Source organism: Sapajus apella, unplaced genomic scaffold (genome assembly GCF_009761245.1).
Source record: "Sapajus apella isolate SASKATOON/1434 unplaced genomic scaffold, GSC_monkey_1.0 scaffold7, whole genome shotgun sequence".
NCBI classification, from domain to species: Eukaryota; Metazoa; Chordata; class Mammalia; order Primates; family Cebidae; genus Sapajus; species Sapajus apella.
This window is the reverse complement of record NW_022436947.1, coordinates 20,444,014-20,456,302: the sequence shown is the minus strand read 5'-3', so window position 1 is coordinate 20,456,302 and position 12,289 is coordinate 20,444,014. Positions and strand designations below refer to the sequence as shown.

At 35.2% G+C, this 12,289-nt stretch overlaps 1 protein-coding gene across 2 annotated transcripts in view; it reads left to right on the top strand.

Moving 5' to 3' along the window:
* KCND2 (potassium voltage-gated channel subfamily D member 2) overlaps positions 1 to 12,289 on the top strand; it is a 494,806-nt gene that overhangs the window by 415,347 nt on the left and 67,170 nt on the right. The gene's annotated exons all lie outside the window — the stretch shown is intronic.

Genomic DNA, 12,289 nt, shown 5'->3' with positions numbered 1-12,289 from the left:
CCAAAATGCAAATCTCATTATGTCATTCCTTTGCTATAAATTTTTCAGTGGTTTTTCATAGCCTACAAAATAAATCCTAAGTCTAAGTCTTAAATATGGCATAAAATGTCCTCTGTGACCTAGTGATGGTATCCACTATCATCTGCCTTTCCCAGTCTATAGTCCAGGCATCCTGAGTCATGTAGAGTTTTTGAAGGTTGAATAATGTTTCCTCCATGCCTTTTTCTAACCTTCTCCCCTTCATTACCTGCCTTTTGTTTTTGTTTGTTTGTTTGTTTGTTTGTTTTTGACAGGAGACTCAGTCTGTCGCCCAGCCTGGAGTGCAGTGATGTTATCTCAGCTCACTACATCCTCTGCCTCCCAGGTTCAGGTGATTCTCCTGCCTCAGCCTCCTGAGTAGCTTGAACTGCAGACATGTACCACAATGCCTGGCTAATTTTTGTATTTTTAGTAGAGTTGGAGTTTCTCCATCTTGGCCAGACTGGTCTTGAACTCCTAACCTCAGGTGATCCACCCACCTTGGCCTCCCAATGTGCTGGGATTATAGGTGTGAGCCATCATGCGCATCGACCTACCTAACTTTCATTCTTTTCCTATAACAGTCAACACAGACGACAGTTGTGGAGGGTCTTACTTAAAAGACGTGCCACAGGCTAGCCTGATCTAGGCACTCCTCCAGTAACAGCCATGAGAGTTTTGTGTACATTAGTTCCCTATCACACTAGCATTGCAATAGACTCTTTGCCTGTGAGTCTAAGGCACTGGATTTAAAGTCTTTGAAAAACCGTGTCTTTGTATCCTGAGGGTCTGGTATGAATTCAATAAATGTAAATTGGCAGAAGAATAAATGAATGAATGAATATATTAGTGCAGGTTTAGGCATGTCAAATTCTATATAGAATTTCCTGAGGGATGAGCCATTAGTAGACACAGCTGTATTCTGAGTCTGAGAATTTTCTAAGATAAATATTTTCAGATAAACACCCTAATCCCTCTAGTTATTAAATCTTCCCAACTCTTATTTTAAAAATACAGCCACATCCTACAGGTAATTTATTGACATATATACTTAGTTTTACAGTTTCATAAACATCTAACGTCATGGTCAAACACATGTGCCCATAAGGCCAAGGTCCTCAAACTTGGTATTGCTTTATATTACTTATATTCTAGCAGGTGAAAGTGTATTGGAGGGGAAGAGTTCTTCTTGTCTCAAAAAAATAAAATAGTAAAGTATACCTTTGTAATACAATTGATTCAAAATAAGTATTATCAAAGCGTGCATCACTTTAGAAAACAATTATTTTAATTTTCACTAAAGTTTTATTATAATTACTATTCACTAAAATTTCATTTTATCCCAGTCTCCAAAAGAAGTTTTTTTAAAACTTTTTTCTGCCTACCTAAAGTTTTTGTTGAAAATATGAGTTTATTTTCCTATGTTTTTCTTACAAGTCTCTCAAATCACTAAACTTTATTATTTAGTAACTTAGAGTCACTACAAATTGTTCAAATCTGTTCATACTACTGCACGTTGCTAACTTCTTGGGTTTTTAACTTTATCATTCTTTATTGAGTTTCTAATGCTTTTTGTTTGTTTGTTTTTAGAAACAAGGTATTGCTCTATCATTTGAGCTGAAGTGCGGTGGCACAATCTCGGCTCACTGAAACCTCTGCCTCCTGGGTTCAAGTGATTCTCATGCCTCAGCCTCCCAAGTAGCTGGGATTACAGGCCTGCACCACCATGCACGGCTAATATTTATTTTATTTTATTTTTTTATTTTTAGTAGAGACAGGATTTTGTCATGTTGGCGAGGCTGGTCTCAAACTCCTAACCTCAAATCTGCTTTTCTTGGCCTCCCAAAGTATTGGGATTATAGGCATGAGCTGCCATGCCCTGCTAAGTTTCTACTGTTTCTTCATAGTGAATGCATTCTTATGTAAAGCATATGCCCAAGTCTGTAGAATATGTATAAAAATGAGTTATAGAGGGACTCCCTATCTGCTATGAGACATACCTACTTCTATCTCAGGCCTGTGTGCATGCAGCTAGAACTGTAGATATCAGGAATAAGATGACCTCTCAGGTTACTATGCTTGCATAAAATTTTGCTATTCCTCAATTATCTCATCTGTCATAGTATTGTAACGAGCGATAAAGCTGTTGTCCCCTTGACTAGTTTATAAGTGAGCACAGTGTCTTCCTACTTCTCTTTCTTTTCTTTTTTATTTATTTATTTATTTTTTGACAGAGCCTTCCTCTGTCGCCCAGGCTGGAGTAAGATAGTGTGACCTCAGCTCACTGCAAACTCTGTCTCTTGGGTTGAAGTGAGTCTCGTACCTCAGCCTCCCTCACATGCCACTACACCCAGCTAATTTTTGTATTTTTAACAGAGACGGGGTTTCACCATGTTGGCCAGGCTTGTCTTGAACTTCTGACCTCAAGTGATCTGCTCACCTCGCCTCCCAAAGTGTTGAAATTACAGGCGTGAGCCACTATGCCTGGTCTCTCTTTCTATTCCTAGCACCAGAAACAGCCTAGCATTTATAGATGTTCAACAAATGGTGGTTGTTTTAAATCATTTTAGCCAGCTTCTTATTTCTTGTCAATGTGGAAATAATTTTCTTTAACTTTTTGGTAGGGTGGAATCTTTTCTTTTTAATGCTTCCCTTTTATTTTTGCAATTAAATGAATGTTTAGTCATTAACTGTAAACCCATTTTGGATGCATTTTACTTTGTTTAGTTGTAGTTTAGGTATCACTTAGTCCCACCATACTCTGCTCTGCATCACTGAATTTATTGCACCAACTTCGGTTCCTAGCTGTCTTTAAACTATATGGACTGTCAGTCTTTCTTGGTTGTCCGTATAGTTTGGAAACCTGTCTAGTATTTTCTTTCTCTGGCTCAAAACTATATTTATTCATTTTAGAATGTAGGAATTCTATGTTGGCCATAACATCATATTTCTATTGAGTATTATAATCTGATTCATATTAAAATAGATGTATTTCAAGATATCAAAGATGACTGACAATGTGATAAAAATCCTGATCAATGACTTACATTTCTCCTGGGAAATACTGTACATCTATTTGCCATGGTAACCAGGCTTGTTTTCTTACAAATTTCTTTCCTTTGAATCTCTGGCTTGTTTCAAAATGCAGTGACCAAAATGCTAACTAATACAACCATTTGATGATGCCAGATAGGAAAAAGAAAAAAGGCATCTGGGTAGCCACAATCTACGTAAGAACTAAGAATGGTACTTTCTTTTAAAGGACTTATCTGAAGTGATCAGATTGGCTGTGTTGTTGAAGGACAGAAATCTGAGATCATAACATCAAAACCAGTGAATTTGAGTCCTGATTAAATGAACATTCATTAAATCCAACTGGCAATACCCACGTAAAAATCAAGCAAGTATATAATCACAGTAACTTGAAAGCTGCTATTCTTAATCTTGGGAACTCTATCAGTGATCAGCCTGTCAGGACTTAAAAACAGAGAGTGACCATCACAAAGTCTTTGGAACTGAATAAAGGCAAGAATCACATGTAAAGGACCTGTTATAATTTAGAGAGACAATGCAATAGAGATAGTGCTACCAAAAAGATATCTGTGAACAAAGGGAAATACAAAGTATTTAGTGACTCACGTCGGAGAGTCTTTGAGTAGCCAGTCACCTTGGAATGAATCAGTAAACCAATAAACCAAGAAATGGATGAGAACTAGAGAAGAGACATAAAATAAGGTGATAAACAGACGATTTGTGAGTTCCAGAGCTTCTATATATAGCTAGTCTTTCTGAAATAGTTGAAGATAGAGGTGGGTCTGCTCTTAAGTTGAGTTTCTAAGACCATTGGTGGTAAGAATTCAAATATTTTATAAAATACTCAATGCAATTTAACTTTTACTTTAAATTACAGAAATCTGAATATCCAGAAGATAGAACATAGGATCCCCTTTTCCTGCAGAATCAATAGCATAAATCAGAAGAAATCTGTCAATCTTTGAGACATCACCCCTGAATGATTACATATGGTGTTAATACTTTCATTTTGCTTTCAAAACGCTATTACTTCAAAGACTAGCTTTTGAAGGAGAAGATTGCAATATAAATTAGATATTTAATTCTTAAGTTGCCTAATATAGGCTTATGTTTTAAATGGAGATTCAAGCTTATTTTTATGTCAGTAAGACTATGTATAGCAACTATTTTAGGATTCATGAAACTAACAATTAGTCCACATACTTTAATCAATGTTACATCTATATCCTTTATTGGAAACATAATCATTAATTTGTGGGCCATTTTTTTGGAACTGCCAATGGGATAGATAGCTTTTTTGAATTGAGACCAAGGCTGATACTTCACTCCATTTATTGAAAATAATAAGCCTCATCAGAACAGAATACACGCACTGTGTCACATTTAAAATTCATAATGATTCTTGAATATAAACTCTGCAATGGTTAGGGGGATCTGACCTTAGCAAGAATGTCACTTACATTTATAACCGCATCTAAATAAGCATTGTGAATTCCCAATTTCCTGTATACATTCAATTATATAGGAATCAGTATTGTAAAAGTATATTTTTTAATCCAGAGAGCTCTTCTACTATAGTTATGAATATATATATATGTATGAATATATATATATAGGTATAAATATATGTATAGGTATGAATATATATATATAGGTGTGTATATATATATATAGGTATTAATATATATATATAGGTATGAATACATATGAGGTAAACAGAATCCATTAAAAAGTATGGATTCTTTTTACCTCATATAGATTCTTTACCTAGGTATGAATATATATATATATATATATATATATTCATACATGCAGGATTGTCTTCTTTTGTGATTCATTTCAAATTCCAAGTGTCTCATTTTGAGAGGAATTATGTCCGTTCCTCTTTCAGTCAAAAGATTAAACCATTTTAATTTTCTGAGGGAGGAAGCCCCCAAAGCTACATAGAATTTTTAAATTATCCCCTAATACAAGCTGAATTCTCCAAAATGTATATATGTATATGTGTGTGTATATATATGTGTGTGTGTTTGTATATATACCTATGTGTTTGTACATATTCAGTTTATGTATCTATAGCACTTACACTATACATACACAAACACATTCTCAGTGGGAGCCTATTGTGAATACAAAAATCCAGTTTCAGCTTGGAATGTGTGTATGTTTACATTCACAACATAAAAAGTTCCGAAGCTTGACTCAGTTGTACTTGACTTTAGTGTTGTAAGATTACAGTATTTTCTAAAATATTGACATTGCTCTTAAACATTAAACTTCGAAAATACTAAATGTGGTACAGAATGTACACAGACAACATGATTAGGCACTTGCATTGCTTACATAAACAGTGAAGTTTCCATATTTGGATATACTTTCATTGTGTATATATTATTCCATCTGGTAGCCTACCCTGAGGCTTTATTTTATCATCCTACTTGTCCCATAAAGTTTCTTGAGATTTTTATTGAAAGAAACAATGAAAATGCTGATTGGTTATATTTTTCATCGTAATCTTTTTTTTTATACTAAAGTATCTCTCTCCTTTCTTGTTTCGGCTTCTATATGCTATTTCCAATGAGTTTTGTTGCCCCAAAGCTATCATTTTTAGGCTTCTAATATTGTTTTCTGTTCACAGGGCTTAATAACTACTTTTAATGGATTCTGTTTACCTCAGAGGCAGGCATTTTGGAGAATTCAGCTTATATTGGGGCAGAATTAAAAAATTGTATGTGGCTTTGGGGGCTTCTTTCCTCAGAAAATTAAAATGGTTTAATCTTTTGACTGAAAGAAGAACGGACATGATTCCTTTTAAAACGAGACACTTGGGATTTGAAATGTATCACAAAAGAGGACAACCTTGCACGTATTTAAATACACAGACAGCATATTTTATACACATAATGATTTTGGGTCTTTTAATTATTATTTCTTACCTGCTTTAAAAAAAAATGGCTGCCTAACCAAGCACTGAAAGTTGAGGTTCTGTTGCTTCAATAGAAATAATCATGGAGTCCAAGTTGCAGATTCTTTTTAAAAGCTTCTTTTTCAACCTAAAATTTTCTCCATTTCTCTGGTCCCTTTAGTCATGAAAAGTCCGTTTCATAACTGAATTAAATAATGCTAAATTTATACCCAAAAAAGGGGTTCTTTAATTTATTCATTTGCTCCTTTAAACATGCATTGCTCTGTGCCCCTAATACCTGCATAGATTGATGGGAGGCACAAAGGGTCACGTTTTCACAGTGTGGTTAGTGATAGAATAAGGTAAAGGAAAAAGTTGGAGACGGTTTAGACTTAAGTAGACGTAGATATGAGAATTAAAAGGGAAAGCTGCATTTAATTTTAGAGATGGTTAATTTGCATGAGAATAGTTGTCACCTACAAGATAATTTAAAGGAGAGCAGTCATTAACTGATGCAAGAAGCAATTGTCATCATCTACCACAAATTTTTATAGCCCAAACGAGGTACAAACAGGGAGGGCATTGTGCCAGAATTTGGAATGGAAAATATATGATCCCCGCCTTTTTACTGTATGACTGGGAAGACAAGATTAATTCCAGAAAGCATTCTGTTCATTTTCTCTCCACCTTCCCACTCCCTGGCCCTTTGTCAATATTTCTCTTCTACACTCATCACTGTCTTCCTTGTTTTAGTTATTCTTACATACACATGTGATACTCGTGATACCAGACTGTGAACCCCATAAGGGCAGCAACTGTTTCATCGCTATATAAATAAAACCAGGCAGCATACCTTAAAACAGAGGATACATAACAAATATTAGTGAATGAATAAATCAAACCATAAAACAGGATAACCTATGCTAATGCCACATAAGTGGGATCTTGGATAGAATGTCATGTTAGAGAGACATTCTCCAGCCACCTGGTCCATCTTGTTCCTCTGACCCACCATCTTACTCGCTTCTTTTGCAGAATTAACAACTCACTCGCTTCTTTTGCAGAATTCTTATTGCTGCCTTTCATTATAGTAAATATTAACTTATTTTCAGCATAATCCAATGGTATATAAGCTCTTTGGGAGAAGGGAATTTGTTTTATCCATTGCCATAAAAATCCCTTCATTTTAGAGCACTGCCTGACACAAAGCTACACTCCAATATTTGTTGATCAAAGCAATGAAGAAATAAAAGTATAGGAAATAGTGATAATTTTTATTTTATATAAGTTGGTTTAAGCAATCCATATATATTTAATTAACACCCAAATACTAAATCAGAAGGAGTAGGTCTCTTATGTTAGAAATCCTGAGTGATGTGATAACATAATACTTACAAGTTGGTTTAGGTATTGAACTATCAATAATATCATGCTTTAAGGTGAATTCCTATAATTCACATCCAAGGACTGTTTTCATCATTTGAACAATTTATTCATATGTAGTGCATCTGAAGCTATATAAACAAGCAACTTCCTAAAGGAGATTTATTTCAAACTAGCATTTGGGTGGGATGTGTGGTCCCTAAAGTGTTGACACTCATTTCAGAGTGCTGGACTGAGACCAGGACTCCAGGACCTCTGATGCTACTAAATAACAGATTTGTGAGTGTCTCAGCTTCCTTTTTACTGGATAGAGGTATGGAGTATATAAGGGTGGCATAGATGTGTTCTAAAATGCCTTCTAGCTGCAATGCTTACAGATTCTATTATTGATACTAAGGATGATTTTGAGAGAGGAATGGGGAAGGCAAGGGGATGTAGCAGGATAATCACATTCCAACTAAACACATGTGCTCTGTAACCACAGTTTTTACCTGTGTCAACATCTGGTGTCATTTCTCATAGAAATATTTAAAATGCAACAGTAACAAATAAGTTCTCTCTCTCTCTCTCTCTCTCTCTCTATATATATATATATATATATATTCCCCCCCACAAAATGAAGAAATATATATCATGGTTTCAATAGTAAGTTAGTAAACTTCCTTCTACTAAATTTTTATGTATACAAATAAGTTTTAGGCATTCTAATTTCTCTTCATCTTTTAAACATAACCATTCATATTTTCATTGTTGAGTATCAAGAGCCTGCTTATCAGCAAAATACTAAGAAAAAAACAGTTGAAATATGTGAATGCTGGTTTTATATCAGAAATTGAGAATTATATTTAATACCTTAAAAGGAAATGTCCATTACTAAATATCCATATGATATGGCCTTTTTTCATTTCCTAATGACATAATTAGGCTAACTAATCAGCTAAAACTAACTTAAAGATGCTTAAATGAAACTCCAAAACCACAGTTAAACTCTAAGTAAATAATAGTGCAACAGGAAAGGTACTGTTTGAAAGCAAATGATAAAATCCTATAAAATTTAATGAATATGACTTTGCTTTAATTGTAGTTGATTGTCTCAGTTTCAAAAACATGCTCACAAAGGCCGAGAGATAAGTTATCATAATTTGAACTTATTCATTTGATCAAGCAATAGTAAACTTCCCTCATTTTCCTTTTTACAATTTAAGGAACATAAATATAATTTCACAAGATTTTTATGTTTTCTCTAAGTGCAGCTTCTTTTCATTACATAAGTTACTTCTCTCAGGGATGTATGGAGGAATTAAAGATACTATTATTAAATATAAGGGTATTAACATGCAATAAATTATGTTATCTGGAAATTTTAAATAAAAATCAGCAGATTTTCAGCTACATTTGCTGTAATGTCACATTTCCTAATTGATAGAATACAGGGTAAATTAAAAGCCAGGATTAGTAATTGAAAAAGCATGTAAAATGTGTTAAGATTCAATAACCATGCTATTCTTTCTATATGACACCAATACATAGTAAAAAAGCACAGACTCCATAGAACCAGCCAAAAATTACCAGTGTTCTCAAAAGATAGTATATAAACTGGTCTTATTAATCAGCCATTTTAATGATTCCTGAAAGACACTGCAGTCTTTCTGTACTGCAACATTATACAAGGAAAGCAGAAAAAAGGCTTCCAAAAATGAAGCAACGATGAGATTATCTGAATGGGAAACATGTTTCTATTATACATTCATTAAGATGCTTTAGCTATGTGTAACACAATCGCCAGTTGAAAGTCTTTTAAGAAACAGTTGTTTGTTGTCTCTCTTAACAAGAACTCTGAAGTTAGGAAGTTTCATGGTTGATTCAGCAGGTTAAGAATGCTTGTTCCACATTTCTGCTCTGCCATTATTCGGTTTGTTGGTGATATTCTTTCTCAGGGTTTTAAATGACTACAGCAGCTATAAGTATCACCTGTTCATAGGAAAACTTGCAAAGAATAATGAAAGGTCAGCCTTCCCAAGTGTCAGGGACTTCTAGAAGACTCCCCATCTATCCTGTTGGCTGAAACATCTTTATTTGTCCATTTCTAAACCAATCATTGCCAAAGACAGGTGGGATTGGCATGGCTAACTTAGACAATATATCGATTTATCTCATGAAACACTCGTTGAATATTACTTTTTTCTGAGCAAAGTTTTTTATCAAGCACCAAGCATCATGCCTGTCATCCTGTGCATTTTTGATGAATAAATGAAGAAATCATGTGGTTTTTTTATTTGCTTTCTCTAATGGTGTCATTGCAAATGGAGATGGAGGAGGTACTCCAGTCTACTATGGTCTTACTAGTTGGCATTTCTTAAGCAAGTCAGCAGGAGGATGCAATAATAATGATGAATACCCAAGAGACCCTGTCATGTAGTGTTGTAAGTTGTCAGTAAAACTCAGAAGAGCTTTATCTTCTGCAAAAAGAGACCACAATAAGAGCACTAATTGGAAAGATGCTGGTAACATTTCTATAGTCTGTGCAAGAAATAGACACTTAAAACCAGTGTAAAAAGTTCTGTTTTTAAAGATTCTTAGCAAAAGGAATGTTTCAAGTATTTGAATAATATCATAACTGGGATTTCATGCATGTACAATTCTAATACCTAAACATGATTAGGACATTCTGTGCCTAGAGGGAAAAGATGGCTAAGAGGCCTGAAAATTTGAGGATAGCTCTATAATCAATGGCCAGATCAAAATAGCATAGTTACAATAAAAGTAAGTTATAATCCAAAAAATAGAAAAATAAAGGATGAGAATCAGGTATAAAGTCTAAATGATCAAAAATGCAAACTCATTTTTTCAAGAAATGAGAAGTGGAAATAGCATTTCAGAGATTCATGGACTTGAAGTCTTAAGAGCTTACATTCAAGGAAAGTAATGGTAGGAAAGGCACAGTAACAGAGATGGTTCCAATGCTGCTTGTAGGAATTAGCCTTGTTCTTTTTCTTTTCGTTTTAATGATTCTCTGGCTTCTTACTTGAGCCATTAGGAAAATAGGGACCATTTCCAAATAGAGCCTTTATTTAGTCAAACAGTTGTAATAAGAAAATGGAGTACTTCATCATCACCTGACAGCAAAAGGGATACTGCCAATTATAAGGAAAGCCTCTGTCATCACAGGGCCTAATTCTGCACTTGGGATTGAACTCTGTGTACACGCTAGTGTGGCCTTATTCCTGGGTTCTTCAGAAACAGCAAGTTCACATTTGCTAAAATACGTTTTATGAAGTTAAAGTTAGCACATTGTATGTCAGTGCCTTAGGCCTCATGGCTTAATCTAGTACATGTAATTAGAAGTTATTTTCAATGAAGCCAAGATTAATCAAAAGAAAAAAGTACAACATGTATTTCTGGAATATGATAACAGAATATGTAAATTTCCTCCTTGGTGTAGAAAATTGCTTTATATTTTTCAATCTCTTTCCACCAGTTTTCATCTGAAGAAGTGAGAGGATGTTGCAATAAAAGCAACTTTTGGCAACACAAACTCTGAGTAGACCTTAGTGTCTCTAGGTAGTTACTTTGAGTAGTCTCTGGTAGACCTTGAGGTAGAACTTACGCTTAGAAACGGTTTACAGTAGGGCTCCCCCAGCTACTCGTGGGTCCATGGCCTGTTAGGAACAAAGCTGCACAGCCTGAGGAGAGCAGAGAGCAAGCCAGAGAAGCTTTATCTGAATTTACAGCCATTCCTCATCACTTGCATTACTACCCGAGCTTTGCCTCCCATCCAATCAGCAGCAGCATTAGATTCTCATTGGAGCACAAACCCTATGGTGAACTGCTCATGTGAGGATATGGATTGCATATTCTTTATGAGAATCTAATGCCTGATAATACGTCACTGTCTCCCATCAACCTCAGTTGGGACCATCTAGTCTCAGGAAAACAAACTCAGGGCTCCCACTGGTTCTACTTTATGGTGAGTTGTATAATTACGTCATTATATATGACAGTGTAATACCAATAAAAACAAAGTGCACAATAAATATAATGCATTTGAATCATTGCCAAACCATCCTCCCACTCCTGGTCTGTGGAAAAATTGTCTTCCACAAAACTGGTCCTTGGTGCCAACAAGGTTGGGGACTGCGGGTTTATAGCAAGACTCAAAAGTAGCAACATAGATGAGTGTTGATAAAGTTAGAAATTCTGTACATGTCTAAAATAAGACTAGGAGAGAGAGAAAAATCCGTCTTTCTACTCCAACAACTATCACCCTTCCAGGTTTCATTGTTATCAACTGGACAGTTACCTAAGCACTAAGATCACATAGGCTCTGAAGATTCATCAGAGTCATTAGAATTTTGAGGGCTAACATATACACCAGCACATGAGTCTGTTAAGGTACTCACAAACACTTCCCTCTTACCAGATTACATGTATAGGAATATCCATCCTACAATGGAAGCACAGCACTGTGGCACTAACTAGGAGGTTGATACGTTGATATGAGATGCTGCAGTGTCAGCTGGCAAAATTTGGTACTCTGAGATAAATTATTTCAGAGCTGAAGACAGGAAAATGCAAATTTGGTTGTAGCCAGCACCTGCTCCATGAGCTATTTGTCACGGTGGAATCTGGTTTTCTTCAGAATGGCAGTGTCAACTCCATATCTGCTATCACAAAAGCAGATAAATTTCTACTCCACAGGTTTACTTGAATCCTGATAATATATATTTTGTTCTACCAAAGGGAGAAAGCTCTCTAAAAATGAGGAGAGAAAAGTTCTGTAAAAATGAGGAACATTCTGACTAAGGCAAATTATTTTAGGACTTTCTCCTAATATGAATAAGTAAAAAGCAATACTATTCTGATGCCAAGAGAACCTCTTTCTTCCTGAACCCCGGGGGCAGAAGTTGTCCTGTGAAATCTGTTTCTGCCTTTATCTAAATCCCTTAGAGG